Source organism: Molossus molossus, unplaced genomic scaffold (genome assembly GCF_014108415.1).
Source record: "Molossus molossus isolate mMolMol1 unplaced genomic scaffold, mMolMol1.p scaffold_m16_p_9, whole genome shotgun sequence".
Classification (NCBI taxonomy): Eukaryota; Metazoa; Chordata; class Mammalia; order Chiroptera; family Molossidae; genus Molossus; species Molossus molossus.
The window spans coordinates 73,485,288-73,510,064 of NW_023425403.1; positions in this window are offsets into that span (position 1 = coordinate 73,485,288).

Below are 24,777 nucleotides of genomic sequence, written 5' to 3' on the forward strand. Positions count from 1 at the left end.
AAAGGAAAATCCCAGAGCAAGTAAGAAGGAAAGAAATAGTAAAGATCAGAGCAGAAATAAACAACATAGAGACCAAAAAAAAACAAAAAACAATTCAAAGGAGCAATGAAACAAAGAGCTGGTTCTGTGAAAAGATAAACAAGATTGATGGACCCTTAGCTAGACTCACCAAGAAATAAAGAGAGAGGACTCAAGTAAACAAAATCAGAAATGAAAGTGGAGATATAACAACTGACACCACAGAAACACAAAGGATTGTTAACAAATACTATGAACAATTACACAGCAACAAATTGGACAATCTAAGTAAAATGGACAAATTTCTAGAAACACATAGTCTTCCAAAACTGGACCGGGAAAAGATAGAAAACTTGAACAGACCAATAACAACTAAGGATATTGAAGTTGTAATCTAGACTCTCCCTGCAAACAAAAGCCCAGGCCCAGAGGGCTTCACTGGGGAGTTTTACTGAACATTCAAAGAAGCACTAATACCCATTCTCCTCAAACTATTTCAAAAAATTCAAGAAGAAGGAAGACTTCCAAACTCGTTTTATGAGGCCAGCATAATTCTAATTCCAAAATCAGATAAAGACACTACAAACAAACAAACAAAAAAACTGCAGGCCAATATCCCTGATGAACATAGATTCCAAAATCCTTAACAAAATTTTAACAAATCAGATTCTGCAATACATTAAAAAAATTATTCACCATGAGCAAGTAAGATTCATCCCAGGGATGCAAAGCTGGTACAATATTTGCAAATCAATAAATGTGATACAGCACATAAACAAAATGAAAGATAAAAACCATATGATTATATCAATAGATGCTGAAAAAGCATTCGACAAAATCCAACACCCATTTTTGATAAAAACGCTCAGCAATGTGGCAATAGAGGGATCATATCTCAACATAATAAAGGCCATATATGAAAGACCTACAGCAAACATCATACTCAATGGGCAGAAACTAAAAGCATTTCCCTTAAGAACAGGAACAAGACAGGTATGCCCACTTTCACCACTCTTATTTAACAAAGTACTGGAAGTCTTAGCCATAGCAATCAGACATGAAGAAAAAATAAAAGGGATCCAAATTGAAAAGGAGGAAGTGAAAGTATAATTATTTGCAGATGACATGATGTTGTACATAGAAAGCCCTAAAGACTCCATCAAAAATCTACTAGACATAATAAATGAATTTGGCAAGGTAGCACGATACAACATTAACATCAAGAAATCAATGGCATTTTTAGACACCAATAATGAACTCACAGAAAGAGAAACTGAAATAAAATATCATTTACCACTGGGGCAAAAAAATTAAGATACCTAAGAATAAACTTAACCAAAGAAATAAAGGACTTATTTGCAGAAAACTACAGTACATTGAAAAAAGAAATAGAGGAAGATATATAAAAGTAGAAGCACATACCTATTCATGGATTGGAAGCATTAACATCATTAACATGTCTATACTATCGAAAGCAATCTATAGATTCAATTCAATCCCCATCAAAATACCAACAACATATTTCACAGAACTAGAACAAATACTTCAAAAGTTCACATGGAACCAAAAAAGGCTCCTAATAGCCACAGCAATCTTGAAAAAGAAGGACAAAGTAGGCGGGATCATGATACTGGATATCGGGTTATACTGTAAAACCACTATAATCAAAACCCAGTATTGGCACAAGAACAGGCCTATAGATAAATGGAACAGAACGGAGAACCTGGAAATTTACCCAAGACATTATGCTCAATTGATAATTGACAAAACTGGCAACAGCATACAAGAGAGTAAAGACAACCTCTTTAATAAATGGTATTGAAAAAATTGGACAACTACATGCAAAAAAATGAAACTAGACCATTAACTTACACCATACATTAGACTAAACTCAAAATGGATAAAAGACTTAAATGTGACTCATGAATTCATAAAAATCCTAAAAGAAAATGTAAGCAACAAAATTTCAGACATCATAGGCAGCAGAATTTTCACTGCTACATCACCTAAGGCAAGAGAAGCAAAGGGAAAAATGAACACATGGAACTACACCAAACTAAAAAGCCTCTGCATAGTAAACGAAACGATTGTCAAAATGGAAAGGGAATCCTCTATATGGAAGAGCACAGTTTCCAAGGATATATCAGATAAGGGGTTAATTTCCAAAATACAGAGTGCTCATACAACTCAACAAAAGAAAGACAGAGAATCCAATTAAAAAATGGGCTTAGGACGTAAAGAACACCTCTCCAAACAGGACATACAAATGACCAGGAGACATGAAAAAATGCTCAATGTCACTAATCATCAGAGAGATGCAAATTCAAATGACTATGAGATATCACCTCACACCTGCCAGAATGGCTGCCATCAACAAATCATCAAACAACAAGTGCTGGCGAGGGTGTGGGGAAAAGGGGACTCCTGTACACTGCTGGTGGGAATGCAGATTGGTGAAGACACTGTGGAAAACAGTATGGTGTTTTCTCAAAAAATTAAAAATTGATCTGCCATTTGACCCAGTGATCCCACTTCTAGGAATATACCCTAAAACCCTGAAACACCCATCAGAAAGAATATATGTACCCTATGTTCATAGCAGCACTATTTACAATTGCTAAGATCTGGAAACAGCCCAAGTGTCCATCAATACATGAGTGGGTAAAAAAGCTGTGGAACATGTACACAATGGAATACTATGCAGCTTTAAGAAAGAAACATCTCTTGTCCTTTGAAATAACATAGAGGGAGCTTGAGAGTGTTATGCTAAGAGAAGTAAGCTAATCAGAGAAAGTCAAATACCTTATTTATCAGAACAAGGTGGGCTGATGAATGGAATAGACCTAGAGACATAGAAAGGAGTGTGGTACAGACTGACAAACCTCAGAGTAGGCGGGTGGAGGGAAGGAATGGATGAGATAAACCAAAGAAGTTATATGCATGTATGCATAACCAATGGACAAAGACAACAAAGCTGCTGGGGTGATGGGTAGGTTGGGAGGAGGGTGTATATGGGGGAAAAGTAGAAACATCTGTAACAAAAATAAATGCATAAAATTGAAAAAACTAAATATGCTGAAAAAATTTTTTAAATGTCCATTTACTTCTTTGGTCTTACTCTCTCATTTTAACCTCTTCCTGTGGAATCCAATCTCCAAGCCATATGCACTTGGCTGTTCAGTGTGGATTTATGCCATATATGAATATATGGACTTGATTTTGCATCACCACATCAGTTTTACAGGAAACATGCCCAAGGAATGAGCACATTTAGTGCACTGCAAATTAGAAGCTTAAAAAACAAAAACAAAAACAAAAAACACCTTTTCTCAAGTTTTGCCTGTGAGTACTAATATCCAAAAAAATTTCAAAATTTGGCCCAGATCTGTTTATGCATACTACAGAGAAAGGCAAAACAAATGTATCTCTGTGTTAATAAGAATATTTTTTTGTTGTTTGATTATAGAATATGTGGGCAGCAGTTGGGCAAAGTGTGATGTTGCAGAAGTTTAAAATTAATGTTGAAGTAATTTCATGAGGAAATATGTTTGGTTAAAATAGTGTGAATCCTATAAATTAGTAATAAATTATAATTAAATACATAACCTTTTTCTAATTCTGAATAATTTCCTATGTAATTGACTGGATATATTTTGATGTTTTAGTTTTAGGTAACTCACTCTATGCTCATTTGTATTACTGTTCCCCCATTCTCCTCTTTCACGGTCTCTTCCTCCCTCTCCTCCTCTCCCACTTTCTCTATTTTCTCTCTCCTTCCCTCGCTCCACATCTCTCTTTAATTCTCTTGAAATGCTTATTTATTTATTTATTTATTTATTTATTTATTTATTTATTTTGTAATCATCTTCCAAGGATATTTGTTAATTTTATTGATTTTAGAGAGAGAGAGAGAGAGAGAGAGAGAGAGAGAGAAACATTGATGTGAGAGAAATATTGATCATTTGCTTCTCAGATGCACATGGATCAGGGATCGAACACACAACCTAGGTATGTGCCTTGAGTGGGGATCAAACCTGCACCCTTTTGGAGCATGGGATGATGCTCCGACCAACTAAGCCAACAGGCCAGGACAAAATACTCATTTATTGATTGTCTTATCTGTGCTATTCAAATACCACTCAAAGACTCAAAGTCTTGTCAACTAAACTGAATATCTTTTCTTTATTATATGCTTTTTCTTTTTTACCAGAATTCTTTTCCTTCATTAATTACAAAGTAGAACATTTGTTTATCTTCATCCTGTAGATACATGATATGTATGCATAATACTCATTTTAATGATAATTATGAATGTTTGAAAATGATTCAAAAGTGCTTTATTATACATAAGTTTCTGATTCTCAGTGCCTGAGATACAACTATTCACCCCATCAGAGATGTAAGAACCCCATCAGAGTCTTTATGATACTTGACTTGGTGTGTTCCAAGGCAATTACTGAAACCATATGTTCATCCACATATTGCTATAATACATAGCTACGTGTATGCATTTTCTATTCTAAATGTGGTAGACAGATTTCCAAGATGGTCCCCAAACTTTTCCTTACTGGCTGAACATATCTTATATAATGTTCTCCCTTTGAGTTTGTACTCAATCTCTGGATATGATGGAATACAATCCCATGATAAATTTAGTAATGACTTGACTGAGTTAATCAAAGGACAGTTATCTTGGATTTGCCTGGCATAGCCAGGTAAGCCTTTTAAAAAGATAAGGATCCCCAACTTTCAGGATATCTATATCTGTAAGGAAGTGAAGTCTTCCAACAACCAGCAAGCTTGGAATAGGACCCTAGGCCTCAGATGACACCCTGATCCTTACTATCACTTGATACGGCCCCGTGAGAACCAGAGTAAAGACCGCTGCTGAGCCTCGCCAGGATTCATGATCTGCAGACCGTGAGACATTAAAAGTGTGTGGTTTCAGCCACTATGTGCGTAGCAGTTTGTTACACAGCAATAGAAAATCAACACTGTGAACCAGGGTTAGAACAAAATGCCTTCTGGTTGCATGTGACTACGTTGGTTCACCATTGTAATTGATTTCCAATGAAGAGTATACTTATTAAAATATTAACAATAACAGTTGTAATATATGGAATTCCTGAGTGCTTTATATATGTTAGCTCATGTCACTATTATAAAAACTCTACCAGGTAAGGCACTCACGTTCTGAATTTATAGGCTGTAAAGGGAGTTTGGCAGAACTTCACTCTTTTTTTTCTTTTTCTTTTTTTTCCTTTATTGATTTTTAGAGAAAGAGGTAGAGAGAGCTAGAAACATCTAGAGAGATAACATTGATTGACTGCCTTCTGTATGCCCCCCACTGGGGATCGAGCCCACAACCTGGGCATGTGTCCTGACCGGGAATCAAACCGGCGACCTCTCAGTTGATGTTCAACCACTGAGCCACACCAGCCAGATGGGAACTTCACTCTCTTAACAAAAGTGGCAGAGTTAGTTGGTGCTGTGCTCATTGGGAAGAGTCCTCTGACAGAACCCTCTCATGTGGCTTCCAAGCCCACACCCTTTCCACCTCAGTATCCTGCATTTCATTCTTTATAGAAATTGCATACAAGGTATCCTCTTCTGCACTGAGCTGCTAAGATCAAAAAGTATGCACCTAAAAGGAAGGACTTTAAAATCTATTGGGAAAACAGATATGAATTACATATCTTCTAAGGTCTAATGAAACATGTGAGATAGAAGTTATTTATTTATCAATTTATTTTATTTTTTTGGTGGGATTAGAAAATAGAGAAGTCATAGCAACTGAGCTAAGTTTTAACTTCTGTAAATTATCTTCCTTGTAGAAAATTGGGGCAGCAAACCTTTGGGGTGAAAAAATAAAATGCTGCATTTGAAATTGTAATATGTACGGAACATGTTTGCAGAATGTTGAGTGGACGGAATAGGGGAGTGAAAAATATAAGTGAGTTTTTATATCCTAAATTTTCTTCCCACCTTGTTTACATGTTTTCTCTTGCTCTCCCTGTTTCTCTCAATCAGTACACTCCACAATCTGACTGGTTTTTGCATAATAAACTGAAAATTTGGGGATCATGGTGTCAGCATCACATTTTGGAAAACTTTAGTCAAAATATCATTTTCAGATTGAGTTAAACACACACACACACACACACACACACACACACACACACACACACTTCTAGTTTATTGTCTGACTCATGGTTGATGCTGAAACCCTAGGCACTAAGGACAAAGAAATAAGACAGTTTGGCAACAAGACTGATATTTTAGTGTGTGGGATTATGGTGGTTGGGGGAAAATATACAAAGGCAAAATAAGTAAACAAGGTGTGTTGTTGAACAGTAAAGCTCAGAGAATGAAAGGCTATGGTAGGAAGTGGCTGAGTCTGACAATAAACAAGTGACTATGAGTTAGAAATGGGGGTCAGAGAAGGATTTTCTGAAGAGTTAAGTTCTAAGTGTGTATATTATAAATTCTCTGATCCATCAAATACATAGTCTAGGATAAGCTGCCTCTTGCTATGAAACCTTTTGTTTAATTAAGTATAGCTTATGTTGGAAGGAAAATATTGTAGAACTACTTCACTCTGTGCAAAGAAAATATACATGCCTTTTACTAAAAAAGAATTAAAAAAAAACTGCTGTAAACATCCCTATTAATTAATTATAAAAAGAAAAACTGCCTAAAATAATTGTGATCATAGACGATTTTAACAGGCAGAACAAATTCATAAAATTCATTTCCTTGTTGTATTCATATTATCAATAACAAATACACTAGATGGACTAAACTGAACCGAAAGGCACCTATCAAATTTTCCAAAGTTATCATTCAGGGATTTTTATAATTCAAACATTTTAATTGAAGAGAGTAGCATTTTTGCACACACTTTAATTATACAAACTCAGTCATGTATTCTCTTTATGGGTTTTTTCTTCTATTTTATCCTTAAAAGAAAAAAAATAAAAGAGTAAAAAGCTCCTCACAAAACAGTTAATCACTTGTGGGAAAAGTCAGAGTAATACACATTTTGTAGCAACTGAGAATACAAGATAGGTTATTTTTGTGCTCACTGGAGAAATATAAATCTGTTGAAAAATTTCCACTTATCATTTCTTGTATTCTATTTGGTATATTAAATTCATATATAATAAACTTGAAAACCAGTCATTTTACATGAAACTAATTATGTTTGGTGGAGACCCAGAGGACAGATTTTCCCTGACAGAGTACTGTACTTTCAACACCATTTACTAGTAGCGGCTATATACAGTACAGCGCCTCAGTTGGAATAATACATGTGACAAGTGACTTACACTTCCTAATTCAACAACATATTTTTTTTTATGTTGTTGTTTTTAATTTAATTCTTTTTGAAGGGCTTATGAAAAATGGTTCCCAGATTTGTGTGGGTTAAAAGAAGCATCGATTTAGAAGTCATAATTTCTATACACATAGAATAATAACTGATTTCACAGTTCATTAATTCAACTGATGAACAGCAATGGAAGAGAAATGCTGCAAAATATAACATGTGATAAGGTAAATGAGGAAGTGTATCATTTCACTCACTCAAAATTCAAAAGAAATAATCCAGTGTATTTTACATAAAATGGTGACTCCACTATAGAAAATGATTAATTAAGATATCAATTTTGGAACTGTACTTTCAACATTTAAAGTGAGGAAATTTAAATCTAATGCAATTTTAAAAGATTTAGATTTCTGCTGTAGAAAATAAAGTCTACTTTTTACAATAATTACATAAGATCTAGTTTTCCTTCTGTGTTAACTGGCATTTGACAACTATAGAAAAATATATATGCTGTACAAACTATATGTGACATATTAGTCACAGTAGAATTATAATTTTTTTAATGCTAAATGTTTATTTCTCTATTTTCCTATCAATAATAATAGGCATTTTTAAAAAAAATCTAGATTATATTCACAAGAGAATATGGCATATATTTGAAAAACTATGTTTTCTAAGTATAAATATATTTTACAATATATAAATCTTCATGCTTGTAAATAAAAAATATATATATAGAAAAAAAATTATATATATATGCAAGTCACAATTAGAATAGGAAAAATACATTAGTTAGTTTCTGCTTTTATTACTTATCCATTACGTAAATCTTTACTAGTTTGAGTAATTTCAATTTATAGATGAACTTAAATGTACATATATGTTATTTAATAAATGTTATAACTTTTGCATGTTCATAAAGTATAAAAATGTTAACATTGTGAGTATGCAGATAAAATTCCTACTCTAATGGAACTAGAGAGAAGAAATCAAAGAAACATCTTCTTTCCCCCATAGAAATAAAAATTAATAAATTAGAAATGTTATCTCATAACCACAATTTTATTGTTTCCAAATAAATGTTTAAAAGCATAGAATAGATTTACTTTGACAGTTAAGTGTATTTAAGTCTGAACTCCTATGGTACACAAATAAGGATTAAAGATAGGGGCTCTGAAGTATCAGGGCTTTAGAATTAATGTAAGATGAGCAAGGAAGTGACAAAGCCAGTGAGTCACTGCCCAAGCTGAATAAATACTAGAAGTGGCTAAGGAACTGCCAAGGTCAAAACCCAGGATGATTTCAGAGGGATGTTGATGTCAGTACAGCAGTCACTCTCTGCTTTTGCTTCCAGCGTTCCAAAAGGAACCGGTGCACCGCAGGCTCGCTGGACGAATCTGCCAGATCTCATAATAACCAAGACCTCTTTTAAATAAATGTCTCCAGAAAGAGAAGCAATTGGAAAACTTAAAAGTAAGGACTACTTGAACGTAGCTCGTCTCACAAAGTACACCCTTTTGTCACATTTCAGAACAAAAGTACAGAAGAAGAATTGGGAAGAAGCACATGGACATTCGCACGTCGGGTTTCGGCCGAGGAGGGTCATTGCACACCTGTCATATGCCTGGGTCATTCTAGGACCCACACAGTACACATTCTAGGGAAATAAAATGTGGATTGGAGCAAGTAACAAGAAATGAGTCAATATTCTGTGGTAGAGATTTGTATTCATTTTTACACAATTATAGGACAGATACTTCAGCTTTCTAAGTATCAGAGTGAAACATTGAAGGAGGCTGGAATGTTGAAGGGGAAGTAGGAGAGGTGTATTTTGTACCCTTTGAGGGCTTCATAGTATCAGTGTTCTGGTAACTTTTTTTCCTTGCTATTATTATTTTCTTCTTCTTTTTGGATTGTAAGTGTACTCCTGACTTTGGCTGTCACTTAGCTTTAACATAAAATGTTTCCAAGTGAAAGCTGTGACACCTTGTGCATATTTTGGCTATCAGTACAATTTTGACATATCAGCAGAATAAAGAGCATTTTTGAAATTTTCAAACAGTGATAGTTACTCAGGAAACACCCCAAGAAAGTCAACACTTCACCACCTTTTATTACCACAATAGCCGCCACTTGTCAGAGGAATTTTCATCTAATATTATTACTCATTTAATAGATTGCCCAAGAGAAATGCAAATATTTCATCTACGAGTACTATTTTAATCATTAATCACACAAAGCTTCTATGATATTTATGAATTTAAAGTAAAATCACAGGTGTCTAAAACAGTGGGCATGTTCTATTTTTCATTTATGTGTAAGAAACATTCCAGATGTATAAAACTCTGTGTTCACCTTTTATTGGTTGCAGGTGGACCACAGAAACGGGTTATGACTCCGGGTGAGGCGGCTCTCTTCTGTAAGGTGATTTCAGGTGAGCTATCAGGTAAGAGCTATCAGCTTCCAACACCCCTAGAAGCTGTGAGAATCCCTTATTTCTGAAAGGGGTGCGGCTGGATCTGGATTTTGCGCAACAGCATCTTAGACTATTTCCTAGATTTATTTCAAATTCTTCTACTTCTTACCAGTCACACAGCCACCATCCCAATTAAAGTCACAGTCACCTCTCACCTCGGTTACTGTTGCGGTTTTTTTTATTGTTCTCAGCCTAGATTACAAATAACAAATGTCTTCCTATTTGACACTTCTTAATACCCTTCAATGTTTTCTCATTGCTCTCTGTAAAGTAAAACTTTCTAAGTGTTGTTTATAAGCCCAAAATGACATTCTTATTTCTTTACTTTTATATACTCATGCTCACCCATACTCCTCATTGTCTCCAACTGAAAATATATATATATATATGTGTGTGTATATATATATATATGCATGTGCCTATATATGTGTGTATCTATATCTATCTATCTATCTATCTATCTATCTATCTATCTATCTATCATCTATCTATCTATCTATCTATCTATCATCTATCTATCTATCTATCTATCTATCTATTTAAAGTTTTTCTAACAGAACTTGTGATTTCCATCATCAGGGCTTTTCATACTTGTTATTTCTTTTTTTTTTTCAAATCTTTATTGTTGGATGTAAAATGTATTACAGATGTTCCACATTTTTCCCCCATTGGCCCCCTCCTCCCCACTCCTGCCCCCTCCCACCTTTTCCCACACTATTGTCTGTGTCCATTGGTTATACATATAAGTTCTTTGGTTTATTTCTTCCCACCCCCCCAACCCCTTTCCCTTTGAGGTTTGTCAGTCTAGCAATGAATTTGTGCTTCTTAATCCCTTCACCTTTTTCACCCATTTCCCCAACCCCCCTCCCAACTGGCAACCAACAAAATATTCTCTGTATCTATGAGAATGTTTCTGTTCTACCTGTTCATTTTGTTTGTAGATTCCATCGTTGATAGATATGTATTCATTGCCATTTTGTTTGTTCATACATTTTATCTTTGTCTTCAAAAAGACCCTTCATCATTTCATATAATAACGGTTTGGTAGTGATGAACTCCTTTAACTTTTTCTTGTCTGGGAAAGTTTTTATATGTCCATTGATTCTAAATGACAGCTTTGCAGGATAGAGTAATTTTGGTTGTAGGTTCTTGTTTTTCATCACTCTGAATATTTCTTGCCACTCCCTTCTGGCCTGCAAAGTTTCTTCTGAGAAATCAGCTGACAGCCTAATGGGTACTCCCTTGTAGGTAACTAGCTGCCTTTCTCTTGCTGCTTTTAAGATTCTCTCTTTGTCTTGAACCTTTTGCATTTTGATGATGATGTGTCTTGGTGTGGGCCTCTTGGGGTTCTTCTTGTTTGGGACTCTCTGTGCTTCCTGGACTTGTACGTCTGTTTCCTTCACCAAGTTAGGAAAGTTTTCTGCCATTATTGTTTCAAACAGGTTTTCGATTTCTTGTTCTCTCTCTTCTCCTTCCGGCACCCCCAAGAAGGGAATGTTGGCATGCTTGAGGTTGTCCCAGAGGCTCCTTACACTATCCTCCTTTTTTTGGATTCTTTTTTCTTTTTGCAGTTCTGATTGGGGATTTTTTGCTTTCTTATATTCCAAATCGATGGTTTGCTCCTTGGATTTACATACTCTATTATTGAAGCTGTGTAAATTATTCTTTATTTCAGTTAATGCCTCCTTCAATTCTAACTGTGTATCCATGATTTCTAAGTGGTCCCTTTTTATGCTCTTGAGGCCCTCCCTAAGTTCACTGAGGTTCTCACTAAGTTCATTGAGCATCCTTATAAGCAGTATTTTGAACTCAGCATCTGTTAGGTTGCTTATCTCCCTTTCGCTTAGTTCTTTTATTGGGGTTTTGTTCTGTTCTTTCATTTGGGACCTGTTTCTTTGTCTCCTCATTTTGGCTGCCTCCCTGTGTTTGTTTCTGTGTATTACTTAATGAGATGTATGGGGCTCGCTGAGACCCGGTGCTGCTCGTTTGAAAGAATTTAGGAAAATCCTGAAGCAGGATCCAAGACAGGCCAATCCTATGGTTAAGCAAGTGGCAACAGCTTGGGTGGGCCTGAAAGTTGTGTGGGGCAGGGCGGGGCCTCAGGGAGTCAGCAGGGCGGGGCTACCAGTGTGAGCCAGGTTGCTGGAGTCCCAGAGATGGCTTCTGTCTGCCGCCCCCGGGAAGGGCTCACCAAAGGAACAAAGGCCTCTGACAAAACGTTTGTCCCCGAGAAAGCCCCCTCTCCAGCCCTCGCTCCAGTGCCAAACAGCTCAGTTCTTCCCTGTGTGTCTCTGGCGCCCCTCAAGCTGCCTCCCCTCCAAGCTTAAAGGGAGAGAGTCCGATAAGTCCGTGCGCGGGCCCTTTAAGGAGCTGCCTGGGGCTCCAGAAGCGTCAGCCTCCCTGAGCCTCAGTTCCCGCTGGTTTTTCCAGCCAGAAGTTATGGGGTTCTCTTCCTGGAACCCTGAGCGGGGCACCTGGTGTGGGACGGGGACCCCTCAGTGCTCAGGAAGGACCTTCCCAGCTGCGGGAGCCTCCTGATTTTTATCCGCCACATGTGGGTGTGGGACCAGCCTGTCGCCCCGCCTCCGCCCCTCCTACCAGTCTGGATGTAGCTGCTTTACTTCCGTAGTTGTAGGACTTCCATTCGGCTTGATTTCAGGCGCTTTTGAATGATGGTTGTTCTGTAGTTTAGTTGTAACTTTGATGTGGTTGTGGGAGGACGCAATACCGCGTTTACCTACGCTGCCATCTTGACCGGAAGTCTTGTTATTTCTTTAGTCTAAAACATTCTCCATTTTTTTTCCTTCCTTCCCCTTGACACAGAGCCAATGTTGACCAGTCTTTGGAGATCCACTTAAATAAGGCTAAGGAACCCATATTTCATGTACAGTCAGATCATCAGTAAAATGTTAAACTTTAAGTAAACAGCGACATAAAAAAACTTTCTGAAAATTAATATTAATATATTGTCACTTTAAAAAAAAAATTCTCACCCGAGGACATTTTTTCATTTTTCCTCAGATAGAGCAGGAGGGAGAGAGGGAGGGAGAAAAAGAAACATTAACAACAGAGAGACATATGGACTGGTTGCCACCCACACGACCCGAACAAAGGCCAGGGACCAAATGCCCTTAGAGGGAATCAAATCAGGGACTCCCCGGTCCGCAGGCCGATGCTCTCACCATTGAACCAAACCTGCCAGGGCTAATTGTTACATTTTTAATACCATCACCAGATACTGTATCTGACTCTAAGTAGATTTTTCAATAAATATTTATGAATATGTAAATAAGCCAGTTAAGAATATGCTTAATTATTAGAGACCTTCATTTATATCTGATCATTTTATCTAAATAATATGAAATACTTTGTGAAACCTCCTGAAAAATGTAGATGCCTTATATCTACAACAATTGTTCTCAACCATGTGAAATTTTGCCCTCCAGGAGAGAAACAGGTTGTCAGAACCCGAGTGAGAAGGGACGGAAGAAAAGGCTTTTATAGCATCTAGTTAATTGAAACCTGAAACACTGCTAACCATCCTACAATACACAGGACTGTTTCCTCACAACAAAAAATTATCAGGCTCAAGACATTAAAATGCCAAAATTGAGAAACTCTGTCTATATAGTCTATCCAATTAACTATGACAAGTACATACCAAAACAAAAGTAAGAACAAAGGAAAGAATGGAGGAAGGAAGGAAGGAAGGAAGGAAGGAAGGAAGGAAGGAAGGAAGGAAGGAAGGAAGGAAGGAAGGAAGGAAGGAAGCAGGGAGAGAGGGGGAGGGAGGGAGGGAGGGAAGAAAGGAAGGAGGGAAGAAAGGAAAACAGGAAGGAAGGAGACAGGAGAGGGTGGGGAGGGAGAGAAGGAAGGCAGAACAAAGAAAGAAGGAGAGAGAGAGAAAGAGAAAGAGAGAGAAGGAAAGAAAAGAGGAAATGAGGTGTACTAACTGAGACTTGATCTTTATTATACCTTGTGCTTTTATTCTGGCTCTGAGCAATGACCTAATCCCTTTTTGTCTTTTTAAGTTCTCATCGGCATCTAATTAATAAAACCTTAAATCATGTGTGTCATTTTCCACAATTTAACTTGCTTGACAACTTTCATGTGTATTATGTGCCACTGAGTGGCTCTGACTCCTGGCAACCCTATGAATGAGTGAAGTTCACAGTGCCCTGCCCACCACAGCCCTGCTCAGCTCCTGTCATCATGTCTGTGTCTTCTTTTTAAAAAATATTTCTTCTTTATTGGTTATAGACAGAGAGAGAGAGAGAGAGAGTTAGAAACATCGATGAGAGAAAGCATCGATTGGCTGCTTCCTGCATACCTCCCACGAGGGATCGGGCCCACAACCTGGGCATGTGCCCTGACCAGAAATCGACTGGCACCCTCTTGGTGCATAGGTTGGCGCTCAACCACTGAGCAACACCGGCCAGGCTGGCTTCTTTTATTTAAACAAGTTTTCCTATATTACTTTCTGAATTATGTGTATCATTCTGAATAAATTATTATGTGCCCTATGGAACAGATGCTAAAAGGCCTTCTCATGACGTTCTACCTGGAAAATATCCTTTTATCTCAGTATTCAGAATATGGATTGAAAGGGAAAGTAAAGAAACCTAAATGTTAGTATCTATAACTCAGAAGCTTACAATTTATAATCGTTCTGCAGTTAGCACTAAACCAGAATGATTTATGGGATCTGTTAGAATGGAAAGATTTAATGGTCAGTGAGGAGCCAGCCTTGACCACAGCAGTACAACTTGTATAGTCAAAGACAGGATCACTTTACTTTGAAGATGGCAGTGATGGAAGGTGAAGACCAATGACAGCAATGATACATCACGATGACAAGACCACCTGGACCTCCATGAGAACAAATGCCAGTGCAACAAAAATGTTGGATCCTAAGAGTTGTGGTAATAAGACATCAATAGGAGGTACAGTGTTTAAGTTAATGCTCCACCTCATTGAGCAGGAGCCAACAGAGGGCCGGGTGTAACGTGCAGCAGCCACAAGGCAACTGCAGCAGTCATAGAAAAGTATTTTAATAAAGAGGGAAATCTTCATTGTAACTATGAGGACCATGTGTAGCAAAATAAAAGTCATTACCAGAGGTCTAACAAAGGCTTATTTTTGAGTTGTGAAGTCATTGATATGAACAGTCTTGCAAATAATTTACAAAATGTGTTAAGTGATTTTTTTTGTTTTTGGTCTCCTTTCTTATTTTTTATTTAATTAATTTATTTTTGGTTCAAATGTTTTTCCTTTTTCCCTCATTGACACTGTCCTCCCGTACCCTCACCCCACCCTGACATTATTGTCTATGTTCATTGGTTATGCTTATATGCATAAGTTCTTTGGTTTATCTCTTTCCTCCCCCTCCCCCTTCCTCTGAAGTTTGTTAGTCTGAACCCTACTTCTATGTCTCTGGGTCTTTTTTGTTCATTATATTTTACAAATAAGTGGGATCATGTGATACTTGTCTTTCTCTGACTGGCTTATTTTACTTAACATAATACTCTCCATGACCCTGCATGTCGTCTCAAAGGATAAGAGATTTTTCTTTCTTATACAGCTGCATAGTATTCCACTGTGTATATGTACCACTGCTTTTTTATTTACTCATCTATTGATGAACACTTGGGCTGTTTTCAGATCTTAGTGACTAAATAGTGCTGCTATGAACATAGAGGTATATATATTCTTTCTGATTGGTGTTTCAGGCTTCTTAGGGTATATTACTAGAAGTGAAATCACTGGGTCAAATAGCAGATCGATTTTTAATTTTTTGAGCAAACACCATACTGTTTTCCATAGTGGCTGCATCAGCCTGTATTCCCACCTGCAGTGTACTAGAGTCCCCTTTTCTCTACACCTTTGTCAGCACTTGTTGTTTGATGATTTGTTGATGGCGGCCATTCTGGCAGGTGTAAGGTGATACCTCATAGTAATTTGAATTTGCATCTCTCTGATGATTAGTGATGTTGAGCATTTTTTCATATGTCTCTTGGCCATTTGTATGTCCTGTTTAGAGAGGTGTCTATTTATGTCCTCTGCCCATTTTTCAATTGGATTCTTTGTCTTCCTTTTGTTGAGTTGTATGAGTACTCTATATATTTTGAAAATTAACCCCTTATCTGATGTATTGTTGACAGTTATGCTCTCCCATATGGTGGGTTCCCTTTCCATTTTGGTGGTTGTTTCTTTTGCTGTTCAGAGCTTTTTAGTTTGATGTAATCCCATGTATCAATTTTTTCCTTTGTTTCTCTTGTCTTAGGTGTTATATCAGTGAAGACTCTGCTGTGTATGATGTCTGAAATTTTGTTGCCTATATTTTCTTCTAGAATTTTTATGAATACATGAGTCACATTTAAGACTTTTATCCATTTAAGTTTATTGTTATGCATAGTGTAAGTTGATGGTCTAGTTTTATTATTTGCATGTAGCTGTCCAATTTTCCCAACACCATTTATTAAAGAGGCTGTCTTTACTCCATTGTGATTTTTATTTTTTTTTTATTTTCATTTATCTTTATTGTTGAAAGTATTACAGTTGCCCCCCATTGATACCCTCCTCCCCACTCCTACCCCTCTGATTTTTAAAAATTACATAAAATTGAGCTGACCAGTATGGTTCCAGTTACATGATTATTTTAAATATAACAGACAGACATTAAGAATTTGCAAAGGAAATCTTTGAGACACCAAATTAATGGGTAAGTAATTGCCATCGTGTGGTAGAAAAAAGAACTACATTTCACAGATCCATGACACTTTTCATTAAACATAACAATCACTAGTGGTTTCCTTTACACTACCTTGAAAAATTGTGTCTTGCATAATTTTATTGACTGGACAATTCTACAATGAAAAAAAACATACTATTAGTAATATGAAATAATACGAAGTTTAAGGTTTGAGAAACTAATGTTTGACAGATCGTCACTCCACCACCAATCATGGATAATTTTTGGTTAAATCTGGTATTTATCATTATTAGACAGATTCATTCACTAGAATATTTTAGTTGACTAAAATGATTCAATTTAAAAATCTATCAAGGAATTTTGTCAGTGTTCTTATGACTAATTTTTTAATTGCATTTATTGAATTTTATTGGTCTGCAAAACCATTCAAGTGTCAAGTGTACAACTCAATAAAACATCATCTGCACACTACGCAGTGTGCCCATTGCCCCAAGCAAAGTCTCTTTCCATCTCTATCTTCCCCCTCTTTTTACATCTCCATGTAGCCCCCATTCTCCTTTTCTTCTGATTATCGCCACACTGTTGTCTGTGTCTATGTGTTACGTATATAACAGCTTCTTTCATCCAGCCCCCAACACCCATCCCCTCTGACAGCTGTCAGTCTATTTCAGGTATCCATGCCTCTATTTCTATGTTGTTCATCAGTTTATTTTTTTCATTAGATTCTACATGTAAGTGAGATCATATTGTATTTGTCTTTCTATAACTGGCTTATTTCACTGAGCATAATAATCTCCAGGTCCATCTATGCTGTTGCAAAAGGTAAGATTTCCTTCTTTTTTATGGCTGCATAGTATTTCATTGTGTAAATGTACCACCATTTTTTAATACACTCATCTACTGATGGGAACATGGGCTGTTTCTAGATCTTGGCTATAGTAAATAATGATGCAATGAACATGGAGTTGTATGTATTCTTTTGAATTAGTGTTTTGGGATTTTAAAGATATATTTCTAGAAGTGGGATCACAGGGTCAAAAGGCATTCTTATGTTTTAATTTTCTGAGGAAACTCCATCCTGTTTTCCACAATGGTTGTACCAGTATGAATTCCCACCAACAGTGCACTAGGTTTTTTTTTTGTTTTTTGTTTTTTTTTGCCACATCCTTGCCAGCACTTGTTTGTTGATTTGTTGATGGCAGCCATCTGGCAGGTGTGAGGTGACACCTCACTGCATTTTTAATTTGCATTTTTCTGATGATTAGTGACATTGAGCAATTTTTCATATGTCTTTTGGCCACTTAAATGCCCTCTTTGGAGAAATGTCTGTTTAGATCGTTTGCCATTTTGTAATTGGATTATTTGTCTTCCCGGTGTTGAGTTGTATAAGTTCTTTATATGTTTTGGAAATTTACCACTCATCATATGTATTATTGGAATAAGTTCTCCCATATAGTGAATTTTATTTCATTTTGTTGATCGTTTTTTTTTTTTTTTTTCTGTTGTTCAAAAGCTTTTTAGTTTGATATAGTGCCATTTGTTCGTTTTTCTCTTTGTTTTCCTTGCCCAAGGCAATATGTCAGCAAAAATATTGCTACAAGAAATGTCAGGGATTTTACTGCCTTTGTTTTGTTCTAGGATTTTTATGATTTTGCAACTTACATTTAAGTCTCTTACCATTTTGAATTTATTCTTGTATATTGTGTAAGTTGGTGGTCTAGTTTTATTTTCTTGGTGATCTAGCCTTTCTTTTCACTTTCTAAAAAATTTAATTAATTTATTTTTGTTACAGATGTTTCTCTTTTTGCCCACATTGACAACCACTTCCCTTTCTATTCCTCCAATTCCCCATCCCCAGCATTGTTGTCTATGCCCATTGGTTATGCTAATATTTGGTTTATCTCTTTTTTTCTTCAATGCACCTGTCACATTTTCCCCACACCATTTATTGAATAGACTATCTTTACTTCATTGTATGTTTTTGTCTCCTTTGTCAAATATTAATTGACCATAAAGGTGTGGGTTTATTTCTGGGCCCTCTGTTCTGTTCCACTGATCTATATGTCTGTTCTTATGCTAGTACCAGGCTGCTTTGATTAGTAGGCCTTGTAGTATAGTTTTATATCAGGCAATGTGATACCTCCAACTTTGTTCTTTCTCAAAATTTCTGAGGCTGTTCAGTCTTTTTGGTTTCATATAAATTTTTGGAATATTTGTTCTATATCTGTGAAATATGCCATTGGTATTTTAATAGGAATTGCTTTGAATCTAAAGATTTTGCGGTTGTATGGAAATTTCAATGATGTGAATTTTTCCAATCCTTGAATATGGTATATATTTCCACTTCTCTGTATTTTTTCCATTTCTTTCCTCACTGTCCTATAATTTTTTAGTACAGGTCTTTTAGCTCCTTGGTAAAATTTATTTCTAGCCACCTTATTTATTTGTTGCAATATTAAATGGGATTTTCTTAATTCTTTTTCTGATAGCTCATTACTGGTACACAAAAATTTCACCAATTTCTGAATATTAATTTTGTATCCTGCTACTTTGCCAAATTTATTTATTAGAGTTTTAATTTTTAAAAACAGTACTCTGCCTATAAAAAAATTAAATTATCTAAACATTGATCTTTCTCCAGCACCATTTTATGAAGTAGACCACACCTTGTTTCATTCTTTATGTCAGTGAAAATGAACTTAAATCTAAACAAACACAGAACATTAAAAAAAAGAATGTGTGTCTTATTGAGTAAAATTGACCTTATTTCATAAGATCCCTAAATAAAATACTAGCAAATAAGAATAAACTCTCTGTTTTAAAGAGTAAAATGTTTGTTGTTAGAGAAGTGATAGATAAATTAATTTGTCTATGTACAGAAAAACATGAGATTTCAATATGGGATTTTACAGTCCTTAGCCATATTTTGAAACATTCGACTAGCAATTTAGTGAACTGTTTACCTCAGTGAACTATTTGAACACATATTATAAAAGCCAGAATTTCTATCACTAAATATTTATTTATTTTGATCCTTAAAGTTTCAATCTCCCCAAATTCCCCACTTTTTAATCACTTATCCCATTAGATTTATTAGAAAATAGGCAGTGAGTTGAGAAAGGAAGATCACAGATATGTGAAGGTTCTGAGGGGAGAAGACAAGGAATGGGAGAAGCAATGTATAATTACACACATTTAACTGCTTAATTATTTTGCCAAGAGTTTAATTGTTTTTAGGCATCCTCACCTTAGTTAGCAAAAAAGAAAGTGTGAGTGTGTGTATACGTTTAGAAAAGGGTATATGTGTGTGTTGAGGAAAAGCACAGGCAGACGGGTTTAAACAAACTCTCTCTTATTTTTCCCAGTCATTCTAAGGCAGTACTTCTCTTAACAAGGTTTTATGTTTTTAAATATAACTGTCCCATTAAAAAATATAAAAAGATGTCATATAATATTTTTTAGAGAGGAAAAAAAACTGGAGAAAACTCAATTAGAATAATTCTCTTATTGCATAATAATATCTACATTTTAAAGTCTCCTTCATAAATATATAAGAAAACAAAACAGACATTTTAAAGCTGGGTTCCAGCTCTAATCCGCCATGCTATGGCTTTGTCAATAGAATTCCACTTTCCCTGGAGGCATCTATTTCAGTTACACAGGAGGAGCAGAAAATAAATAAATACATTATATAACTCCTCCAGCACCACCACCTCTGCCTGCACACCCAGCCCATGTGACTCAGTGGATTGAGCATCATACCATGAACTAAGAGGTCCCAGTTCATTTCACAATCAAGGCACATGTCGGGTTGTGGGCTGGATCCCCAATAGGGGGCGTGCAGGAGACACTCAATTGATGTCTCTCTGTTATATTGATGTTTCTATCTTTCTTCTTCTCCCTTTCTCTCAAAAAAAAAAAATCAATAAAAATATATTTTAAAATAAATAAAACACTCCCCAAAAGGTATAATTTTACATTGCAAGTTTTAAAAATAGATTCTAGATAACCAGAATAATTTAGGTTCTGCGTTAGGCCTCATTACCTTAACACAAAGCATGTCCTTGATCTGAGAAATAGCTTCAAAGGTATGACATAGCAATACAATATAATAAAATTATATGTGTATTATTTAAAAAATGTTAGGTTTTAAATGACAGAAATTAACTCAAATCAATAAAAAATAATTATATTTATTTGGAGTATACCCTGCAATTATTTATAAATAATCCCCTAATAATTATAAATAATAAAAATAAACTATAAATAACTCCCCAGTTGTTATTTAAATTAATATGTATAGGTACATGTATATATATTTATATTTAGAAAACAAAATGGTAAGGTTAGGAATAAAGGTATACTTCAAAGGAACTGCAAGGAGAATGTAAAATTTTACTTTTTTAAATTTTTTGCTTCTTTTAGAATATTGGTAGATTAGTGTTCTTCACAATTCGGAAACCAGAGTCAACCACACATATTGAGCAATCCTAATTCAAATAAATTGGTTACTTTCCCCATCTTCCTCCTCCTCATCGTCCTCATTTTTCTTCTTAGTTCCCCGGCTTAGACCAATCAAAGATGGGAAATGGAATCTGTGGGGGGTGGGGTAGGAGCAATTCCAGTATGAACCATAGAGAAGAGGGGAGAAGAGAACGCTGAGAAAGGTGGTATGCTTTTACAAAAGCGCGTGTGTTCTGAAGGCCGAAACAATATATATTTACTTAAATCTGTCAAGTAAATATTATCCACAGAGAAATAAGAAAGACTTTACCTCATTGAAGCTTATGAGCGTTACGAAATAATTTTGTCGCAACAATTTATAGAGCATTTATATAAATGTTCAACTTAAAAATTTGGGAATGGAAAGGAATATAAGGATATGTATTTATGACCAAATTTATGAGACGATTATATTTCAATAGAGACATCGCATTTCAATATTGCATATATGTATAGAGGATCAAACATTGCTTGTATTCCTTATCTTAACTAGAAAAACAAAATGACACAATTAATTAATTTATTTAAATGTAATTTTTTTTATCTGATAGTTTCTTTTTAATTTTTAATTTTCATTGAGTGTATTGGAGTGACATTGCTTAATAAAACTATATATGGGTCAAGTGGGGGAAGGGGGGACATCTGTAATATTTTCAACAATAAAAAATAAATAAAATAAATAAATAACTAATATAGGTTTCAGGTATACAATTCTACCATCATCTGTATATTGTATTGTGTGTTCACTTGGGATACAACAAATTTAAAGCAGAGAGAATTTAAGAAAGAGAATAGGTTATACGGGCAACAGAAAAGCTGAGCACCAATATAAGGCAGATACCGGCAACAATGTAGAATCACTGGTTCTTTCGATTAGAGGCCAGAAAGAAAGAAGCCATGTCACCTTTGTGAAGGGAAAAGGTTTATCTGCGACAGCTGGATTCAGGTAGTTCTGTCTAGTGGAAGATCCACAGAAGAGATGTGGCTGCTGGGGATATCAGTGGCCCGCCCGGTGATTCCAATGCTAATAAAGAGGAAGAAACACACAGCTCCTTCCTTTCTCCCAGGCATCTGGCTCCTCCCAGGGCTTCCCCTGGCCAGAGTCAGGAGTGTGACAACTTGAGAGCTTGGGAAATGAACCCCTATTGTCCAGGACCCTATTCTCTAAGCAGAGAAGGCAAATAGTGAGAAATAAATCTTAAAGAAATATATTTACATGTTTCTTCTCAGTATTAATTTGTAAAAGAATGTTTTATCACATTTTTCCCATTTATATTGTATTTACTGAGAGATCACTATTATATTGTCCTATACTAGATATTGTTTATTGCACCTTCTGTGAAAATAAAATCCAGATTTTAAATGTAAACATTTAAAACAGAATATTTATCTAAATTTACTTCATATGTGTTGAAATTGTACTTATTTTTAGCTTTGGCATCCGAATATTCTTTCAGGAAAAGCAGTTGTCCTTGGTATGCTTAAGAGTCTAGAAGTTCACAATGGCGGTGATAAAAAATGAACAGACCGAGTGTGTACAAGACATAAAGACTTGTACTGAAAGGCGACATACAAAGAAATGAGTATTGAAAACATGACAGTCCTTGAGGATAGGAGAAGAATCCAAATAACACTGTTGTACTTGATGATATTTGTTTCCTCTGCCTGGGGCTGAATAATTTTCCTGCTGATATGTTCTGTGAAAAGACAACAATAATCCTTTCAGGATTTTTTCATTTATAACACAAAATGTTTGCTTACTGGTTATTTCCTATCTAAATTGCTCTGATATGAGAAATGCATGTCATAGCCATCATTTCCCTTTAAACATGGGTTCCATTTAACACTCTGTCTGCCTTTCCAGCTAAATATTTCGTATCAAACTTGATCGCTTAAAAAGAGAAAATTCTGTTTTTTTTCTCACTTGTCTCATATTTTCGTGATTTGTTTTACATTCATGGACGATGAAGGACCAACATTAGTTAAGGCATTTCTTTTCTCCTGTAAATTTTGAATGGTGCAAACATGTGTCCTTTTGAACTTAGAAATGAGAGGGTAACTTTTTTTTTTTTTTTTTTCTGCTACAGTTGACCCAATAGAGCAGTTCCCCCTTGCCCTCTTTAAGAATTTAGGGACTAACATAGAACTCTCTCTTCTATCTAGCCCAACCCTTTCTCCCAAATCAGTTCCTATCTCTTTACTATGTTTTATTTCTTTATAGTGTCTATTTTTTATCCTATTTGTTTATTTATTTATACTCCATTTATATCCTGCCTCACTGAACTGTGTGTTCCTTGATGGCAGAGAATTTTTCTTTTATCATTTTGTACCCCACACCTTGAAAAATGCTGGACACATTGCAGGTGTTGTTTAAATATTTGTTGACTAATTGATAAGAAGAAAATTAACATATGTGAAATACATGAGCTCCATATATAACAGGGGATAGGTATCAATCTATTATTTAATATTCTTTAACTCTCAGAGACTTACTGAAACATAGTTCACTAGTTCAAAGGATTTTTAAAAATAAGGACTTGGTTTGAATCAATTCTATAATGTAACCAAGAACAAGCAGAATGATTAACATATAATGGATATTTATCAGAATGAAAGAATGCATGAATGAGTAATAATCTACTAAGCTTCTTCTAAACATTCATTGACTCATCAATTGATTAATTTGACAAATATTTGTGTGTCTACTATGTCCAGCAATTATCTAGATACAGGGCTACATCAATTAATAAAACAAATTACTGTTCTCCTGTATCTTACAAATAGATTTTAGAAAAAAGTAGCATCTAGAACATTTCTTAATAACACTATGAATTGATGACCAAATGGTAGTGGTTCATGTGTTCTTAACCTCTGCTGGGAAGAAGAAAAAAAAAAAAAAAAAGCAGGGGCTAGGGGGGTCTATTTAAAACTTGGTAGAAGTTCCCAGATTTGAGACCAAAGACATTGGCAACCTGGTGAGTAGCATCTCTTGTCCTCTGTGGGGATAATTTCCAAAGTGGACCATCACCAGCAAGGTATGGCATTGCCTCAACAAATTGTGGGCTGTGATCCACCAAGCATGTTAAATTTTATTTTATTTTATTTTTATCCATCGTTTCTTAGGAGATATAAGAGAAAAGACTAGAATAAAACAACAGAATAAAGTAACATACAAGACAACAAAATATAAAATTCAGAATGCTCACACTTGCCAAATCACTTACCAAGAGCATCATTTCACAAAAACTGTATGTAAGTGTGTGTGTGTGTGTGTGTGTGTGTGGTGTGTGTGTGAATTTTTGTATGACTAATTAAGTTATAAATTATATTTACTCTACACTGAAGTAAACTTTAAAAATGATGCCTTTAGTTAGGTGCTAGAAAAGCAAGTATGGGGTCCAGTCCAGACCCCAGAATAAAGAATGGGCAGCAAAGCAAGGCCAGGTCTCAGAGGGAGCACTGGCCTTGGCAATGGAATGGTCCTGAGTAAATCTCACCCACTACCTATAGTTGCAGGAAACAAGCTAAATGCAGTATGTGTGTGGGCGAGCGCATGGACAGGTGAGGGATTGGGGTGTGGTAGGTGGAATAGACAAAGAGTTTCCTGTTTACAAATGAGCAAAAAAGTGATTATTTAATAATACAGAGTCTATTAAGGTATTTATATCTTACACCAAACATGCTGAATTACAGATTCAAAAATATAAAACAGGGAAGACAAGATACAGTAGTCCAGCATAG